This window comes from Carettochelys insculpta, chromosome 4 (assembly GCF_033958435.1).
Source record: "Carettochelys insculpta isolate YL-2023 chromosome 4, ASM3395843v1, whole genome shotgun sequence".
Lineage (NCBI taxonomy): Eukaryota > Metazoa > Chordata > Testudines > Carettochelyidae > Carettochelys > Carettochelys insculpta.
The window spans coordinates 127,957,930-127,976,616 of NC_134140.1; the positions used below are offsets into that span (position 1 = coordinate 127,957,930).

At 44.7% G+C, this 18,687-nt stretch overlaps 1 long non-coding RNA gene across 1 annotated transcript in view; it reads right to left on the bottom strand.

Annotated features, from left to right (window-relative positions):
• The window catches only part of LOC142012843 (uncharacterized), a 41,698-nt gene extending 24,906 nt beyond the window's left edge, over positions 1-16,792 (bottom strand). Inside the window, exons 1-2 of the long non-coding RNA XR_012645487.1 lie at positions 16,711-16,792; positions 11,940-12,462 (exon numbers count right to left, since the gene is read on the bottom strand). This is a non-coding gene — a long non-coding RNA (uncharacterized LOC142012843). The remainder of the gene's footprint in view (positions 1-11,939; positions 12,463-16,710) is intronic.
• Between the last annotated feature and the right edge of the window lie 1,895 nt (positions 16,793-18,687).

The following is an 18,687-nucleotide window of genomic DNA, read 5'->3' on the forward strand; positions in this document are numbered from 1 at the left end:
GCACTGAACTCAGTGCCCTGTGCTAGAAGTTACTCCACCGTAGCGCACCAAATTCTTCAGATCTGTTTGAGGTATGTCATTTCGTTCTGCTGCCTCCTGTGGGCTTGGGCCCTATATCTCTTTTTAGGGTAACAAGAAGTTATGAAAGGTGAGTAATTTGCCAGTGCGATTGAAGGGTTTCTGCATTATTGGATTCAGGGACTCTTTGCTGCCACCAAACGGTGATTTACCCAAAGCTTTCAAGATTATGAAACTGAAGAGCTGCAGCAGCAAAAAATTTATAGATCACTAATGCATTCAGACCAAAGGATTCATAGCTATTTTTTCTGATCATCAGGCTTATTGTAGTCCAAGTATTGATCATCCTTTTGGATCATTTTCTTCTTTGGTAATCAGCAAATTTGAATCCCCAACAAGCCTTGGGCAGTTCAGATGCATGTTTCACAGCATTAGGCCTGATCCAAAATCCTGACAACAAACACCACTAAAATCCGATTCCAGTATAGCTCAGCTCAGTTCTAGTTTTTAAATTAATGCATTGGTTTCTATTGGCCTCCTCAGATACCATGTACCCCTGGGATGAGCTACCTGCAAGTGCAGGAGAGTTTTAGACCTTGCCAGAGCCTTGCCTAAAAACCATTAGTTCTGCACTAACTCTTATTTTGGGTCGCAGTGGCATGCATTTTATACAAATCTATTCGCCAACTCACTCTAGAGCAGTGTTTTCCAAATGGTGTTCCACAGAACTCTGGAGTTCTGTGAAGTGAAAATAAGGGTTCCATGAGAAAATTTCATTACAAAAACATTTTATAATTAAAGTATATTAACTTTAATAAACAATTTTTGTTTGTCACGAAAAGTGTCCTAGTACAATACCAGCTTAGCCAGATAGTGGGGATGATTATGTCACTACGCAGTGCTGCATACGCCAATATACTGATTGCCTGTTATATACCACCGTAAATCCCCCTACTCACTCTCAGGGACCGTGGATCATTTTGGGGCGGCTCATGTCAAGAATATTCAGCTTTATTATGATGTGCAATTCGTCAGTTGTTACCCTGTACCAGCGCATAATTATGCGAACCTGGGTTCTTGAATTATACAACACAAGTGAAATACAGAAATTGACTGAATGCCCCGCCACATCTGCGAATCAAAACTTTCCAGTACTAAACCAAACGTAAAAAGAATTTGCCAAGAGAAGAAAAAAAACACTCTTGGCATTGACAACTGCCAACACAATGCATATTAGGTTTTGAGCTTTACTTTTGTACACATTGAATGCGATTTTTGTTTTTATGTGCAATTAAACTAAATGTTGATCTCATGGCCTTGTTTACTTATTTGGGGGTCTGCTTTTTCAGCTCCAAATAAAGACTTATTAGGGGTTCTGCAAACTTTTTTTTGAGTTTAAAAGGATTCCGTGGCCACATAAAATGGGGAAGCCCTGATCTACAGGATCAGCTTAAGTCCAAAAGCTGTTCAGTATCCAACAGGTGGGTTTGGTTTACTCACTGCATATCAGTCCCTTCACTGTGGTTGCCAATCGGTTGATCAAGATCGACTGGTAGATCCTGGGGACTCTCTCAGTCAATCGTGATCTGGGGTGGTGCAGTGATCTGTTAAGGTGGGCTTGCTCCCTGCCTGCCCCGGCCTGTGCTGCTCCTGGAAGGGGCTGGCCCGGCCCAGCATGTGGGTGGGGAGAACAGGAAGTCATGTGCTACTCCTGCCTGCAAGCACTGCCCCTACATTTCCTATTGGCCTGGAACAGGGAACAGTGGCCAATGGGAGCAGAGGGGTGGTGCCAGCAGAGAGGGGCAGAGTGTGGAGCCATGTACCCCTCACCCTCAGGGACAAGCTGGCCCCTTCTGGGAGTGGTGTGGGGCTGGGACAGACAGGAATCCTGCCTTAGCCCCACTGTGCTGCCAAACAGGAGCTGCCTTTGAGAAGTGCCACCAGCAGGAGGCTGCACCCCAGACCCCTCCCATAGCCTGTAGCTCAATCTTGGCGTAAAAAAAGTTGGAGGCCATTAGCTTAAAATCTATTGACTCGGGACTCAATGGCTCATTCACTGTTGTGTATTGACAAATAAACAGAGAAAACAAGGGATTTGGGCATATCCGCAGAATGAATGATGAGCAAAAAGTCAAGACCCTGGTATTCCGCCTAATGGATGTCTCGAATAGGACAGGCAGACCCCACAGAGAATGGGTAGATGAGATAGTAGATTGGTGTGCAGCTGGTCTACAGAAACTAAACCACTCCACACTGGACAGGGAAAGATGGAAGGAAATAGTGAGAGAGGCATCAGACACCCATGGGCGCTGAGTCCACGGTTATTGATGGCAATGATGATGACTAACATGGAATAAAGTTATTCTGTAGTTGGACATAAAAACAAAATAAGCCCAAACAACTGGTAGGAAAACAAACCATGTGTGGCTGCCCACAGGCAGTCTCCAAGCTGGGACCTTGAGAGCTTAGTGCAGGCACCTCTACAGCTTGAGCTAAAGGGCAAGAGGTTTTCAGCTCATGCCATAGAGGACATTTATTCTCTCTCTGTGAAGTAGTCCAGGTACCATGAGATGGGACAGTTAACCACGCATAGGTGCGTGGGGGTACACACGCAAACTTTTAGGCTGTGGCCACACTAGACCCTCCTTTCGGGGGCGAGGGCACGGTAATAAGGCACTTTGGTAGATGCTAATGAGCCACTACCATGAATATGCAGTGCTTCATTAGCATAATGGCAGCTGCGCATGTTTCAAAAGTGCCGCTTTTGAAATGCATGCCACCCATGTAACCGGGGGCCTTTCGAAAGGACCCCCTGATTTCAAAAGTGCCCTTTCGAAAGGTCCCCAGCTACATGAGTGGTGTGCGTTTCAAAAGCGACACTGTCGAAGCACACGCAGCCTCCATTATGCTAATGAGGCACTGCATATTCATAGCAGCTCCTCATTAGCATCTACCGAATTACCTCGTTACTGTGCCCCCTCTGAAAGGATGGGGCTAGGGTGGACACAATCTTAGAGAGCAAAAGAAGAGTCAACGTCCTCGTATTCCTAGTCTACCGTGCCAAGGACAGTATGCCCATCTTAGAACTAGAGAACCATCAAGTTAGAAGGCAAGGCAAGGGTCATCTAGTCTAACCCCCTGTAGGATTTGCAGCTTATTGAATGTGCCAACTTCAACTAATTTAATCGAAGAAGTGATCCCTGCTCTTTCACCAACCAAGACCTACAGAAAGGTTAACAAATAGCTTTAAAATAGCCTTTTGTGGGGAGTCACTGGAGTTAAAAAATAACGAGGCTTGGGAATGAATCTTTGCCTCTTGGTACTTGAGACCATTTCATATTGCTTCAAAGCCATCTGGATGTCAGAGTGGGAGAGACTGATAGACTCCTGGAATCAACCTATTGGGAAAACACTGATTTTGCGAGTCCTTTGATCAAAATGTCACAGAATTTGGAGCCAGATCAAAAGCAGAGACTTGGAAGAGACTGAGACAGTCAGCTGAGGTCCAGAATGTCTTGGTGGGGCTGGGTCTGTCAAGACTGATAGAACGATTCTCATTATGTGTCACTAAATGCGCTATGAGCTCACTCAAGTGAGGACAGAGGGAGGCTTCTTAAACAAAAGCATTACAAGCACAGTCAGAATAAGTTTCCTCATTGCTAAGGGCCCAACCTCATTTCCACTCAAGTCCATGGCAAGACACCCACCAGCTTCACCAGGAGTTGGATCAGGCCCTTAATATGGATTAAAGCTCTTACTAGTTTTCAAGATTATTTCCCATGCTCTCTCCCTAGCTATTCCCATTATTAAACTTGTATTGCTTCCTACAAGCCTGCTGGGAGGTAAAGCTCAGGGTTTGCCTCCTCTTTCTGGCACAAAGACCCTGTCAGCGACCTATGCTTTTGAGCAAAGCGAATGGATGAGCTACAGCACAGAATGTGAAAAATGTTCCCGTATAACTACTAGCCAAGAAAGAATGTCTCAGATGCCTTAATCCCTAGCAAGAGAAACAGCCCTCTTGTTAATTACATGAGCATGGAGTTGAAAATAAATGGGCATTTCTGAGGCCTACATCACTGTATGTTTCTATAGGCCTGTGCGTAGCACAGAGATTTTTGGAAATAGATCACACTTGGCTCTAGAATGAGCCAAATGACATTAAACACCTCTGCAGCAAGCTAAGGAATGAATAAATCTATTCTCCGCACCAAGCTTGACTGCCTTTGCTTCAGGTGCTTTTACTCTTGCAGTATTAATCTCAATTAGAGTGGGAGTGAGAAAACAGGGAGGCTCTAAGTTAGGTTTAGGGCAGTGGTTTGGTCTGGAGACCGAGTCAGGGCAAATGAAGTTCAAATTCAACACAGTGAAATCTTGGGTGCTCTTCTCCAGAGATTTTTTGGCCCCTCAATGTCAGAAATCAAGAGCCACCGATTTAGTAAGATTTCCATCATGAGCAAGTCTCATGCCACTTTCAGTCCTCTTGCAACAACCTTATTAATGGATTTGAAATATGACTCAGAGCAAAGGAGCAGGCACCAAACAGTAGTTGGAGGCTAGGATCATAATGGGAAGATTTAAATTCAAGCTACCCCACACCTAATACATCAAGGTTTGTATCTGAGACAATGATTGTGGCTACTTTGTATTTATAATCCTTTTACCCTATAGTAATTTTTTAAAAAACAAACAGGATCCTACTTATAAATCTTTTGTGAAGTAATGTTATGCCAGAAAACAGATGTAAGTAATGAACTAGGACAAGTATCGGAGGGGTAGCCGTGGCAAGGAACCTCTGCCAGTAGTGAACAGTATGTATTTGCCTTGAGGTTTACACTGGATGGTGAGACATGAGACCTTGAAAAGTTCACTCAGCTTAGAAAGTTCAGCATGAAGCTTGGCTTGCTGTAAAGAGAGACATTTTTTCTCTCCCCACCAAACTCTTTTGCCCCTTCACCTCAAGAGAGAGAGAGAGAGAGAGAGAGAGAGAGAGAGAGTCCTTAGGTCTTTGAATAGCTGGGAAGACAGTGTGAATAGATCCAAATACAGAAGTTGATTGACAGAAGCATTCTCAAAACCCACCCAAACAAGAAATATTAACTGCATTGGGAGGTGGGGGGGGGTTGTCAGGCCACTCTTCTTACTTCAAACCCCTCACACACAGTTTTGATTGACAAAAGCTGTTCTTTACCTCAAAACACAAAAAGAGGCTAAATTTCATTGGTTTCTCAGCCTTGCTCAGAAGATTTGGCTGTTGTCCCACTACTGGCCAAGAAGACTATTCTGCCTTTAGAGGAATGGTCTTTGGAAAGAAGCTGCATTGAAATTATCCATCTTTCTGCATGTTTAACAGGAGAAAACACATCCCGATTCTTACACCTACAGATGCTTGAAATATCTTAACTAAAAAACTCTAACCCTTCAGTCAGAAAACTGATTCTCTCATGAGCTGATTTAGATTATTATTGCCAAGGTTGTACAAACAATTGCAAAATATACAGCACTGGTTTGGCTATGTATTCAACCCCCTTTAGGGTTATTTTGTTTATTTTTCTGGTTCTCCCTGGACAGACTCTCATCGTGCCATGAAGCAAGTACACCAATAGTTCACAATCAGGGCTTCTTGATTAGAGAGTTCAAACCATGTGAGAGAGAGGCATGCTTTACAAATTCAGCTCGTGTTAGCAGGGATGTAACTGTTTCCCTAGTCTTAGCTAGGATGAATTATGCTGTAAGGAGTTCTATAGATCTGGGCTACCCTTCCCAGCACATCGGGCAGGCCCAGCTCCAGCCAGTTTACTCTGGGAAAGAGAGCAAAAATAGCATCATCCCATACCCAGCTGAGGGAGGATCCCTCAGAACATTAGCTGCTGAAGATCGCCATCAGGCTAGAGCCCGGAAGGCATGCCAGGGCAGAGACCTCAGTACCGTCATGATCCCAAGCAGCTCCAGGCAGCTGCTATAAGTCTGAGAGTACAACTTCACTCTGCAGAAGATCAGCACTGCCACGGCCCATCTCCTGGAGTTTGATTTAACATATCTGGTAGGGATGTGCTATAATTAAACTCACCGGGAACCCCCATGAGCACTGGTACTTGTGCTTCGTGTGATGAATAAGGGGAGTCCCTTTAACCTCCCTCAGTGGAGAATGCCAGGGAGGTTGAATTGCAATACTGTCTCAGAATCCTCTCTGATTAAATTACCTCCAATTATACTAAAAAGGGTGAGAGTTACACAATGGGGTGGAGGGAGGGGCAGCAGAGTTCATTGCACAAATGTGAAGGAAGACCCATCTCTTGCCTCTGAAGACAAATGTAAAGGAAGACCCATCTCTTGCCTTCTTGCTAGAGCTCTAATCGGCAAAATGTGGTTCTCTTCCCCACAGGGTGATGAAACATTTCGTTCTTTCACTTTCATTCAATCACACCAGGAGAAAGTGCTCTCGGTTTTTCATTTGAGGTCTGTGATCTGCGTTATTTTAGCAAGTAACTTCTGGTGGAATTAATTCACCAGGCACCTTTCCCTCATCTCACTGCTATCCTGGAGATCTCAGGGTTGTCTAGGCCTCACAGAAGATCTCACGCTGCCGTGAGAAGAGTTTTATAGACCCAGTCCAGAAGTGGAGGGGGAAATGTTAACTCTCTCTTCTCCCCTGAGAAGATTCTAGACTTCCCTCTGGAAGCACAACAGGGTCAGCTGTGACACGTTACCTGTCCCTACCTCCTCTAGTACATACTGGAAAAGGGAATAGCTCTGAGGAGTTTGGGTTAGTTGCAGAAAGGTCTCACCAGGAGCCCCTCTTTCCATACAAGCAGCATGTGTTCACAATGGAGCTTTTTCACCTAACAAATCTTAAGTTCTGTGGTGTAATGGGGTTGCCCTTGCTTCGCACAAGTGACCCCTGGCCTGTGGGGCCCTTCTGGGCGTGGTGCATTGTCCCATCCCCTGGCACCGAGACCACTTACAGGAAGAATAGTAAGCCTGCTCTCCAGCCTTCACTACCAGCCAGACTGGCTTGAGGCTCATGCACTAAGCTCTAGAGGTCCCGTTTTGTCTGCTGGCATTACACGTGTACCTGCGCCTCTTTCCCTCTGATGGCTCTCTGGTGACTCAGCCTTCTGGCTGACTCCCACGCGACCTGTGTGTGAAATAAAACAAGTCCCTTTCAGGGCTCAGGTCCAGCAGGAGCCTCCCTCTGTGCCCTCTGCAGTGTGTCTCAATTTGTTCCCACTCTGGAATGAAACCATGTCCCCAGAACTCCGTCCCTGGTGGCAACATCTTCACCCTCTCAGAACCTGTCTGGCCCCAGCCCTTTAGCTGAGTTACAATTGTCCAATTCTCTGCCGTGGGCTGCCTCAACATCCTGGCCACTTCCCCCAGTGGCTACTGGGGCAGAGGGTGGGGGGTCATGAAGGGTCTAGTCCCATCCTCTACTCCAGGCCCCAGCCCAGGGACCAGATAGGTTGCAACTGTCAGCGGTGTCCTTTCCACAGCTGCTCTAAATCTCTTTGTCTTTTCCCTGTAGCTTGCATGATCTCTGCCTTTAATCTGGGGACTCTCTGCTGTTTGCCATGGGTGCACTGCAGAACTGCTGCCCTTCCAGCCAGCCAATCTCTAATCCTTGAGCTCTGCACAGCAACTAACCTGCTCCTCTGTTCTGCGTCTCCTTTCATATGGCCCTACTGGCCCCATATTGGCTGCAGGAGAAGCAGCCAATCTACCCTGCTTAGTGGACCTCTATTGTCCTTTTCCTGGGGTGGGGTGTAGCAGGACCATACACAACAAGCCATTATGGTTACATTCACATATGGCTTGGTCCTGCAAACTGCTGGTACTCTGGCCTAATCCAGCAAAGCACAGAGTAGGTGTAAGTGTTCAAACCAGCAGAATAAATACATGTATCTAGTATTACAATTCTATTGCAATATATTATCCAGGGGACTTTTATCGGGTTGGGCTCGTTTCTTTCAAAGATACACTAAAAGAAAGCTATAAAAGCAGACCTCTTGAAAGGACAGTTTTGTTATTACTTCACGCACAGTTTCTGCTCAGGTTACACAGAGTGACATACACACAATGATGCAGATTGTCAGGTGAAGCAACACCACCTTATACCAGCTGAGGACCTGGCTCAGTCTCTGCAATGTACTTTACTTTTGGGCCAATTGTTGGCACACGCCGTACTTATGTAAACAGCTGGCTTTCCATGGCATGCAGTACCGAGAGAGTGAGTTTCTCTTTATGTCCAGTTTCAGGGGATCTTAGGTGAGATCACAAGACCAAAACAATTACTGTTTACGGATGACTACAAATATGTCTTACATCATCCATGAACGTTTAACTGGCAGTAAACTGGGTAACGAGACAGACCATGGAATAACCAGTGGGTGTACAGGAAATTTTGACACAGAAGTCAGAGGATCTTGACTTTTGCAGATATCAGCTTGCTGTCCAATACCCACAGACATATGCAAGCCAAAACAAATGGCTTCCAGGCCCAGGCACAATTAGTAGGGTTGAACACCACCACAGAGAAAACACAAACCATGAGAGACTCAAAACACACAATGGGAAATGCCAATAACACTTTCTGGGACTGGCATAGAAGGGGTCCAATATTTCACTTACCTTGGTGAAACACAGTCCTGAAAATTAGCCACAGAGTTTAAGGGCACAAAAGACCAACAGACCATCTATTCTGAACTCTTGCCTACCACAGGCCAGCAGCACCACCCAGCACCCACATGCTAACTCTAAAAACAAAAGTAAGACCAAAAGTACCACAGCCTGTGGGAGACTAGACTCTGATGTGCCACAGGCAGAGAACTAGAAAGATCAAGGTGCACCGGTCCAGTCCTGGGGCTGCAGCTGCCAGCTCTCAGCACGGGGGCTCCCCTAGCCCCAGCAGAGCTCCACTCCCTGGTGGAGTTCCCCCGTGCCCAGTGCCACCAGCAGAGCTCCACATGCTGGCAGCATTGTCCCATGCCCCAGGAGAATTCTCCCAATCCTGAGGCTGCCAGAGTTCCTCTGAACCCAGCAACCCCAGCCAGCTCCCCGGGGCTGAAGCAGCCAGCTGGGCTTCTTCCCCAGCTAGCTCCCAGTCGCAGGGCTGGCAGGGTCTCCTGCCCCCTTGCTGGGGATCCTGCAACCGCCTCTCTATTAAGCGGCATTTTTGAATATCTAGCAACTTCCCAGTCCCCAAGGTTGTTGAATATGAAAGCGTTTACTGTACTGTACTTGCCAGAACAGTGTGAAGAGGCTACAGTGCAAACGAAAAATGAGGCCTTACTTCTGAATTATCACTTGTTTAAACTCACGCTGCCTCAATGCCCATTTTTCTCTAGTATTTACGGATCAGCAGTAGTAAGCCAGCTCACTGTGTCGCCATACTTACATGAAAGGTCCCATTCATTTCAATGGGGACGACTCGTGCAGTTAGGAAGTCAAGATTCAACCTACAGTATGGTTTTATTTATTATTCCCAATGGCTCCTAAGAGCTTTATAGTAAAATACAATATAGATAAAAAAAACTCTGGATAACTAACATGAATTCTATATGTGCTTTTCAGAGTGAATTATGAACACAGTTGTGCATGCTCAAATGTATTCATCTGTATAACCAGGTTGCTTCCAGTTGCCAGCTAAAATCATAAATAAATAACCAAACCAACTATGCTTTGCACAACTTCCAGAGCGTAAAACATTTATATGGAAGCTGGCAAGCAGGCATCTATGTCACTGAGGCATGAACAGATGCACAAAAATTCATGACAGTGCAAGCGAGGTTGTAGCTACAAGTTAAAAAAAAAACAAAATACAAATTTTTGTAGTGTTGTTTCAGGGATGGAAGGCACAAGTCATACAGCTGCCAGTAGCCTCATGCACACTCCAGGCATGTTTGACATTCAAGGGGCTGGTTGCCCAGGAAACCAAATCCCACAGACTCATTAGTGTTACACAGCAAGAGACATCTCGGTCTCATTTAAGAAAAGTTATTGAACTTTGGATGTTGTATGAAGCTATTTCAGGATTAAAAGCCAAACCTGGTTTCACCACAATAAAAAAAGATGTTCTCGTGCACAAAGCTGAAAATTATGAGCCCCAATGTGCCAAAAGTGAAATACAATGTACTGATTCAGTGACAGGATGTTTTACTTTGTGTATCTCAGATTGTCTCTATTTAGGGTTGCCCTACAGGAAAGGGGGGAAAACAGTCATTGAAAGCTCAGAAACATTCCAGTTGGGAACATCTGTGTGATAGTCCCAAACCTACAATCCTTGCTTACGTGAATAAAGGGAAATGGATGGATGAGAACTCATTGAAATCAATGGAACTACTCACCTGAGTAAGTATCACTCATACGAATGAGGGCTGCAGGACCATGCCCAAATGGAATAGACCCAGAGTACCTCTTTGATTTTAGCGGCCATTGGTTCCAACCCTCTACGTTTCTAGAGCCCACAAGCCCCATCTTATATGAAGAAATTAGACTGAGTTTGTTTGCATGTGTATATTTGAACACTCACAAGAAAGGCCCATGCCATACATTATGGACATACATGTATGCATGCTATTGCCAATAACCTAGCAATTGAAAACAACCAAGGGTACACGTTTCTAAAGCAGTGAAGTCCCATTTTCAAAAAATGATTTAGACACTTGTGTGTCTCTCTCATTGAGCACAAATAGGACTTGAGCCTTAATGGATAGATCTTCAAGGTGTTTAAGCACACAGTCAGATGAGGGCCCACGGATATTTACACTTTCTAAAAAAGTCATGAGCCACCCATCTAAGCATTTAGGTGCCTAAATATTTTAAAAGTTGTGGCCCTTATGAGCCAAGCCTTATTCACTTTCATTAGGATTTAGGCTCCGAAGCACTCAAGTCCTTTTGAAAATAGGACCTAAGTGCTTCTGAAAATGTTATCCTAAGTATATTTGCCATCTATGCTCAGTTTTCTGTAGGTTAATACTGCATTCCTAAATAAAAGTAATTTAATTCTCAGAGTGCCACTTTTCACAGGCAACCAGGAAATAAGAGAATGCCAGGGTGGGTTTTCTAAGACTGGTAACTACATAGCTGTATACTTTGTGTGTATATAAATCACATGCATGCATGCATATTTATATACATATACATACCCAGAAGTATTTATGACGCTTTTCTTTTTTTTCCTTCTTCTTCCAGTTTTGATTAGCTGAAACAATATCATGTGACCTAAAATGTTTTCTTGCTAATCAATTCACAAAAGCTGATAATGGCTCATTGAACACACTCAGCTGCACTGTGATTTCATATGAATTTTCTGGGTCATTATAGGAGCTCTTTTGCATACTTGGCTTAATCTAATTCTTGACTCCCCCACCCCCCACTGCCCCCTACTCTCTGATTTGCTCACCTTGATAATTTTTTTTCTGATTTGTCAATCTTGATTACTATTTTTGGTTCTCTGTGGCTTAAATATTGAGTCTGTTCTGGTATGGCTATGCTCTGAAGAAGTGGGTCTGTCCCATGAAAGCTCACCTAATAAATTATTTTGTTAGTCTTTAAAATGCTACTTTACTGCTTTTTTGTTGTTATTTCATGGTATCAGAGGGCTGGTGCAGCACAAAAGAGGAAGATTCACACACTTGCATTTTAAAAAATAAAACTATGACAAAACAAAGAGCCGCTTTCTAAAAGCAATAGCTCCTGTTCTTTGGAAAGTTACTTTGATTGCTTAAGAATGCCCTTAGATTGCAGGAATTACAAACAACAACTAGGGGTTTCAGCAAAGCTAGAGGTGCTCAGCACTTGCCAGGATCAGGCCAGACACAGGAACATTTCCACCACCCAGGAGGCAATGTTACAACTATTGTTCTAGAAACTCAGCATTTTTGCTAACCTTCTTGCACCCGGATTTAAAAATAAACAAAAAGTACCTTGGAAATGATTAATGGTTCTCCATGCTCCAAGCCACCTTTTAGAGTGAATCCCCATGGAGCTCCTCCTTGAAGCAACACCTCCAGATAAATGTATCTTTCTTTATAGGTCATGCCAGATACTGAAGATGCTATGCCAGGGGCATTATTGTCTATCATCCTCATCTTTATCATCACATATTCATTCGGCTGCAGATCCTACTGAAACAACCAACTTGTTCTGAATCTTCTGTGAACTTCCCCCAAGTCCACTACAAGTCATCCTGAAGCATGAAAAACCCTGGGCTTTTTGGGGAGAGGCTTCTGACACACCAAGTTTCCCTTCCGAGTTGAAGTCCAGGGTCCTGTGCTGAAAAATCTTCATGCCAGTATTTCAGCATGATGTTTTCCTTAAGAACTCCCCAAGTCCTTGCTGGGTTTTCAGTGTTGTATCATTCCCATCTTAAGTAATCCTTGGCATGATAACTTTCTGGAAATTATTCTTCCTGCCCTTGATATTTAAAATCTGTCTGTTTGACGTAAACTGGACAAAAAGAAAAAAAAACTAAGTTTAAAACCACTGGCCAGTAAATTGCCAAATTCCGAACGAATGCTTCATTTGTGATTGATTATCAGTCTTTTCTTCCTTTCTGTGTGCGATTTACCATTACAATGGCCTTTTTGCCTCAGTTCATTGCATTAAAAGAATGAAAGCGTCTTCTCTCTCTTGCTCACTCTCTCCTGCTCACTTCACAATTTTCTTACTTGTCAAAAAGAAAGAAAGAAAAAAAAAAAGGAGGGGGAAGAGAGCCAAGCCTGAAAAAAGCATTTCCATGTGGTTTTAAACTTGAAATAACTTCCCACATCTTGAATCAAAAAGAACCAGCGTCTACTGGGGCAAACAGGAAACCCAGGTGAAATTAATCCCTTGAAAAACAGTTAGATGATAGCTTAGTTCTTTTCACTTGCCGTGCTTTCCCAGATTATCTGCCAGAGTTGTAGCAGCTACCGCTGCTCAAAGGGAGAGCAGGAAGTTGAAAGTAAGTGGGATTAAGGCAAGAGGAGGCAATACTGCCCATTTCTGCACAGCAAGCATGAAACTGTGCAACACAGAGTGCGGGACCAGTTTTCCCGTTTCTGTAAAGACCCCCAAGCCACTGGCTTTATCCAGAATATTCCTAGAGTTTGTGATGATCAGAATTGCCATTTGCTGGAAATATGCATTAGTGGACTTGTTCTAAGTCACACAAAGTACTACTAATAGTGTCTGACATTTATGAAATGCCTTTTCCCCAGACTGATACAATCAAACTTTTCTGTATACTTGTCTCACACTCCAATTACAATTAAAGGCCAACATTTACCAACAGTTACAAAAGGGTGTTATCTCAGATGCTGCATCCCTACACTTGGGACAGGAAATAATGGCAGTATCTCACACTATTTCTGGTTTATGTGGTAATGGTTTCCTACCGTTTGACTTTTAATGGCCCCTATGCATGTGTTTAAGCTGACAGAAGCTCTGTGGGTTTTCCTTGCAGACAACAGCATTTTCTCAGGTATGTAGAGAAATCTCCTAGTCTAGTCCCTTGGACTCCCCGTTCCCCTGCTTGTGTAGCTGGGTAAATCACAGGCTCACCTCAGTGACGTGCTGAGCCCATTGGTCTCAGAACTAGCTAGGAAATGTCTTCTTCCACCTTTGGCCTGTAATCATAGAATCACAGAGCTGGAAGGGACCTCAAGAGGTCATCAAGTCCAGCCCCCTGCCTCAAACAGGATCAACCCCAACTAAGTCATCCCAGCCATGACTATGTCAAGCTGGGACATTCCATCCCTAGAAGTTTCTACTTCCAGTGTCTCTAGGCAACGCATTCCAGTGCTTCACCACCCTCCTGGTGAAGTAGTTTTTCCTAATATCCAACCTACTCCTCTCCTTCTGTTACCTCAAACCATTGCTCCTTGTTCTGCCGTCTGTCACCCCTGAGAACAGTCTCTCTCCATCCTCTTTAGAGCTCCCCTTCAGAAAGTTGAAGGCTGCTATTAAATCACACCTCAGTCTTCTCTTCTGCAACCTAAACAAGCCCAAATCCCTCAGCCTCTCCTCACAAGTCATGTGCTCAAACCCCTTAATCATTTTTGTTGCCCTCTGCTGAGCCTGCTCCAGCACACCCAGATCCTTTCTATACTGGGGGCCCAAAGCTGGACACAATACTCCAAATGTGGCCTCACCAGTGCCAAACAGAGGGGAATAACATCTTCTCTAGATCTGCTTGAAATGCTCCTCCTAATGCATCTTAATATCCCATTAGCCTTCTTGGCTACAAGGGCACACTGTTTACTCATATCCAGCCTTTCATCCACTATAATCCCTGGGTCTCTTTCCTCTGTACTGCTGCGTAGCCAGTCAGTCCCCTGCCTATAACAATGCTGGGGATTCTTTCATCCCAACTGCAGGACTCTACACTTCTTCTTGTTGAACTGCATCAGATTTCTTTTGGCCCAATCCTCCAATTTATCCAGGTCACTATGGATCCTGTCTCTACCCTCCAACATATCTACCTCTGCCCCTAGCTTGGTGTCATATGCAAACTTGCTGAGGGTGCAATCCAATCCCTCATCCAGATCATTAATAAAGATGTTGGACAACACCGGCCCCAGAACCAAGCCTTAAGGCACTCCACTTGAAACTGACTGCCATCCAGGTATTGAGCCGTTGACCACTACCTGTTGGGCCCCACTGTCAAGCCAGATTTCCATCCATTTTACAGTCTTGTATACAATCCATACTTCCTATCTTATGGGCAAGAATGTTGTGGTCGAGTGTGTTAAAAGCTTTGCTTAGGTCAAGGTATATCACATCCACTGACTTCCCCATGTCCACAGAGCCCATTACCTCATCATAGAAGCTAATCAGATTGGTCAGACAGGACTTGCCCTTGGTGAATCCATGTTGACTACTTTTGATCACTTTCCCCTCTTCCAAGTGCTCCAAAGTAGATTCTTTGAGGATCCTTTCCATTATTTTCCCAGGTACTGAGGAAAGGCTGACCAGTCTATAGTTCCCTGGACTGTCCTTCTTTCCCTTTTTTAAATATGGGCACCACATTTGCCTTTTTCTAATCATCCAGAATCTCTCCCGACCTCCAAGAGAGTCTTCAAAGATAATGGCCAAAGGCTCAGCAATGATGTCTGCCACTTCCCTCAGTACCCTTGGGTGCATTAAATCCAGACCCATGGATTTCTGTACATCTAGCTTTTCTAAGTAGCTCTTAATTCATTCCCTCTCCAAAGAGGGCTGCCCTCCACCTTCCCATACTCTTTGTCTAGCACCATAGTGTGGGAGCTCTCCTTATCCGTGAAGGCTGAGGCAAGAAAAAGCATTGAGCACATCAGCTTTTCTTACATCATCTGTCACTAGGTAACCTCTCTCATCCAGTAATGGCCCCACACCTTCCCTGATAACCCTCTTATTCTGAACATGCCCATAGAAACCCTTCACATCCCTTGCCAGCTGCAGTTCCAATTGTGCCTTTGCTGTCCTGATTACTGCCTGGCATTTTCCAGCCATATATTTATACTCCTCCTTAGTCATCTGTCCAAGTTTCCACTTCTTATACGCATTCTTTTTGAGTTTAAGCTGACCAAGGATTTCCCTGTTAAGCCAAGCTGGTTGCCTACCATATTTGTGTTTCTTACTATGCAGTGGGATTATTTGTTCCTGTGCCTTCAGAAAGACTTCTTTAAAACATTGCCATTTCTACTACACTTTTTTCCCCTTCATCTTCATTTCCCAGGGGATCCTGCCCATCAGTTCTCAGGTAGTCAAAGTCCGCTCTTTTGAAAATGACGGTCTGTATATTGCTGCTCATCTTTCTTCCTTTTGCAAGGATCCTGAAATCTACCATTTCATGATCACTGCAACCCGGGTTGCCACATGCTTCTATTTCTCCTACTAGTTCTTCCCAGTTTGTGAGCAACAAGTCAAGTTGTGCATAACCCCTGGTCAGTTCCATCAGTATTTGTACCAGGAAGTTATCCCCAACATTCTCCAAAAACTTCCTGGATTTTCTGTGTGCTGCTGTATTGGTCTCCCAACAAATGTCTGGATAATTAAAGTTTCCCATGAGAACCAGGACCTGTGATTTGGAAGCTTCTCTTAGCTGTCTGAAGATAGCCTCATCCACCCTCATCTCCCTGATCTGGTGGTCTATAGCGGGCATCATCCCTTTTGCTTCCACCTCTAGGCTTAACACAAGACACTCAACTGGCTTTTCTCCCTCCTTACACTGGAGCTCTGACCAATCATAATGCTTCCTCACATAGAGCGCAACTCCTCCTCTTTTTCTCCCCCGCCTGTCCTTCCTAAACATGACCGTGCTCCAGTTATGCGAATCATCCCACCAAGTCTCCGTTTTTCCAACCACTTCATACTACTTAGAATGCGCCAGGGCCTCTAGTTCCTCCCATTTGTTTCCCAGGCTTCTTGTATTTGTGTACAAGCACCTTAGAGAAGGGGCTAATTGGCCCGCTTTCTCCTCTTCACCTAGGAATCCTACTTTGTTGTTCCCTACTCCTTCCCCGCTTACCTCAGGGTTTGTGTCACTGTCTCCTCACAAACCTAGTTTAAAGCCCTTCTCACTAGGTTTGCAAGCCTGCCCATAAAGATGCTTTTTCCTCTCTTCATTAGGTGGATCCCATCTCTTCCTAGAAAGCCTTGTTCCTGAAACAGAATCCCATGGTCAAAGAAACCCAATCCTTCTCTGCGACACCACCTACGCAACCACACATTTACCTCAGCAATTCAACGATCCCTACCCAGACCCCTTCCTTCCACAGGGAGGACGGATGAGAACACCACTTGTGGTCCATATTCCTTGATCCTTCTTCCTAGTGTTATGTAATCCGCAACGATCTCATCAAGGTCGCTCTTGGCTGTATCACCAGCTCCTACATGGAGAAGTAGGAAAGGGTAGTAGTCTGTGGGTTTGATAGTGATGAGGATCCTGCCTGTGCCTCCCTTTCCCAGTTGAGGGCCTCACGAGTAAGGCTCAGGTCATGAGCTGAGACTCCAAAACTCACAACCTCCCCGAGATGGTGACTTCACCACGTGCTCCCTTGATGCTCCCATTTGCCCCTGCCCAATATTCACGCCACCCTCAATGTGCTGCTACTGCTCCCACACATCCCACTTCCCAGGTCCTACCTTCCTCCCACCATAAGCAGAGGCAACAGTCTCCTCCCTCCCACCTCACTGGCTTTAGTAGTAGCTGTCCACCCTTCCCTCCCCTCCCCCGCCCTTCTTCAGTCTTCCTGGGGCTGGTAAAAGTGGTCACTCCCCTCAAAGCCAGTGCCAAAGGCTGCCAGGATCTTCTGGAGCATTCAAACGTCCCTCCCACCAACCGCTCCCCTCAGGGCCAGCTCCTCTGGATCCCAGCCTGGGTAACATCTCAGCACACAAGTAGATCATGGGTCCCCTCATTACATGGTCAGTAGGGTACGAGCCAACTGAGCTGGGGATGGAGGGTAGAGTAAGTCCATTTCCCTGTTGCACTGGGAGACGAGGTCCCTCTTGACTGAGGATGGGGAGCAAGGGAAGCAGATAATCAGTTCCTAGAGTCAGTGCTGACAGGAGCCCATTTCTGCTTCCCCCCCAAGAAGACTCCTGTGGTAAGGAGAACTTGGAGGCTTCTTATGCTTGTGGTCCCTAACTTCTGTCACTAAGCCCCCAGCTTCTCCTTACCATAGGATGGCAGAATATGGGAATATTAATAATAACCTAATACAAATCCCTCCTAACACCCTCTTTTCAGTTTAGTTACAGAAAGAAAAAACACATTCTCAAATAATAACCTGTTTTGCTGGCTTACCTATGGCTGTAGCCCCAAGTAGTAGTACCACCTCAGCAATACCTGCCACTGCAAACAGGAAACGGCTTTAAAAGCAAGAGGTTCGAAAAGCCAAACTATCTGCATAAATGGAGGCGGGTTTTCTTGGTCATGTTGTGAAACTAAAGACATTACTCTAATAACTGTGTTGATGCAAGTAGAACAACAAACTTGATTTTAAAATTTTGCAGGATTTTAGAATCACTGAAAATAGTTTTGGGTACAGCATGGTCAAAGTCCAGTCACACAAGCCTAATCAATGAAAACTGCCACTGCTTTCAGTGTTTAAACTTAATGGTGAACCCCAATTCTCGAATCAATCACATCATATACAGAAAGCAAGGAATTATTGCTGGTTGCTGTATCACTGTGGCTAAATCCATGTCTAATATCCCAAGTTCTTCCTTCAAACCACCAGTATAAGTTACATCTGAATATGCTCTGCACTAGTCTGACAAGACAGGTACGTTTCACCAAAGCCACGGTGCCACTTACAGGCCGTCTATGGCTAATGCAGTTTTGATAGCTCCACTCCTCAGATAGCATTCCAGATCTTATTAATTCACAGTTGTTACAACTGGCTTAAATGCCACAAGGTTTGTTTAAGGTATTTTTATTTCCAAAACTCTGGAAAAGACTAAAACAATGTTAGGAACCCTAAAAGCCATATCGCATTCATAAATATAAATGGATGAGAATATAGTGTAAAGTATTAGGTCCTCGCTGCAGAAAAAACAAACAATGGGAGTTGCACCATCATATTAATTAATTAGCTCATAATAGCACCTATAATGTGGAAATTGATGTCAAAACAACATCTCTGGGAAGTCTGCATGAAATTCTGGTGGACTTTAGGGTGTGTCCCATAATCAAAACTCTGTGCA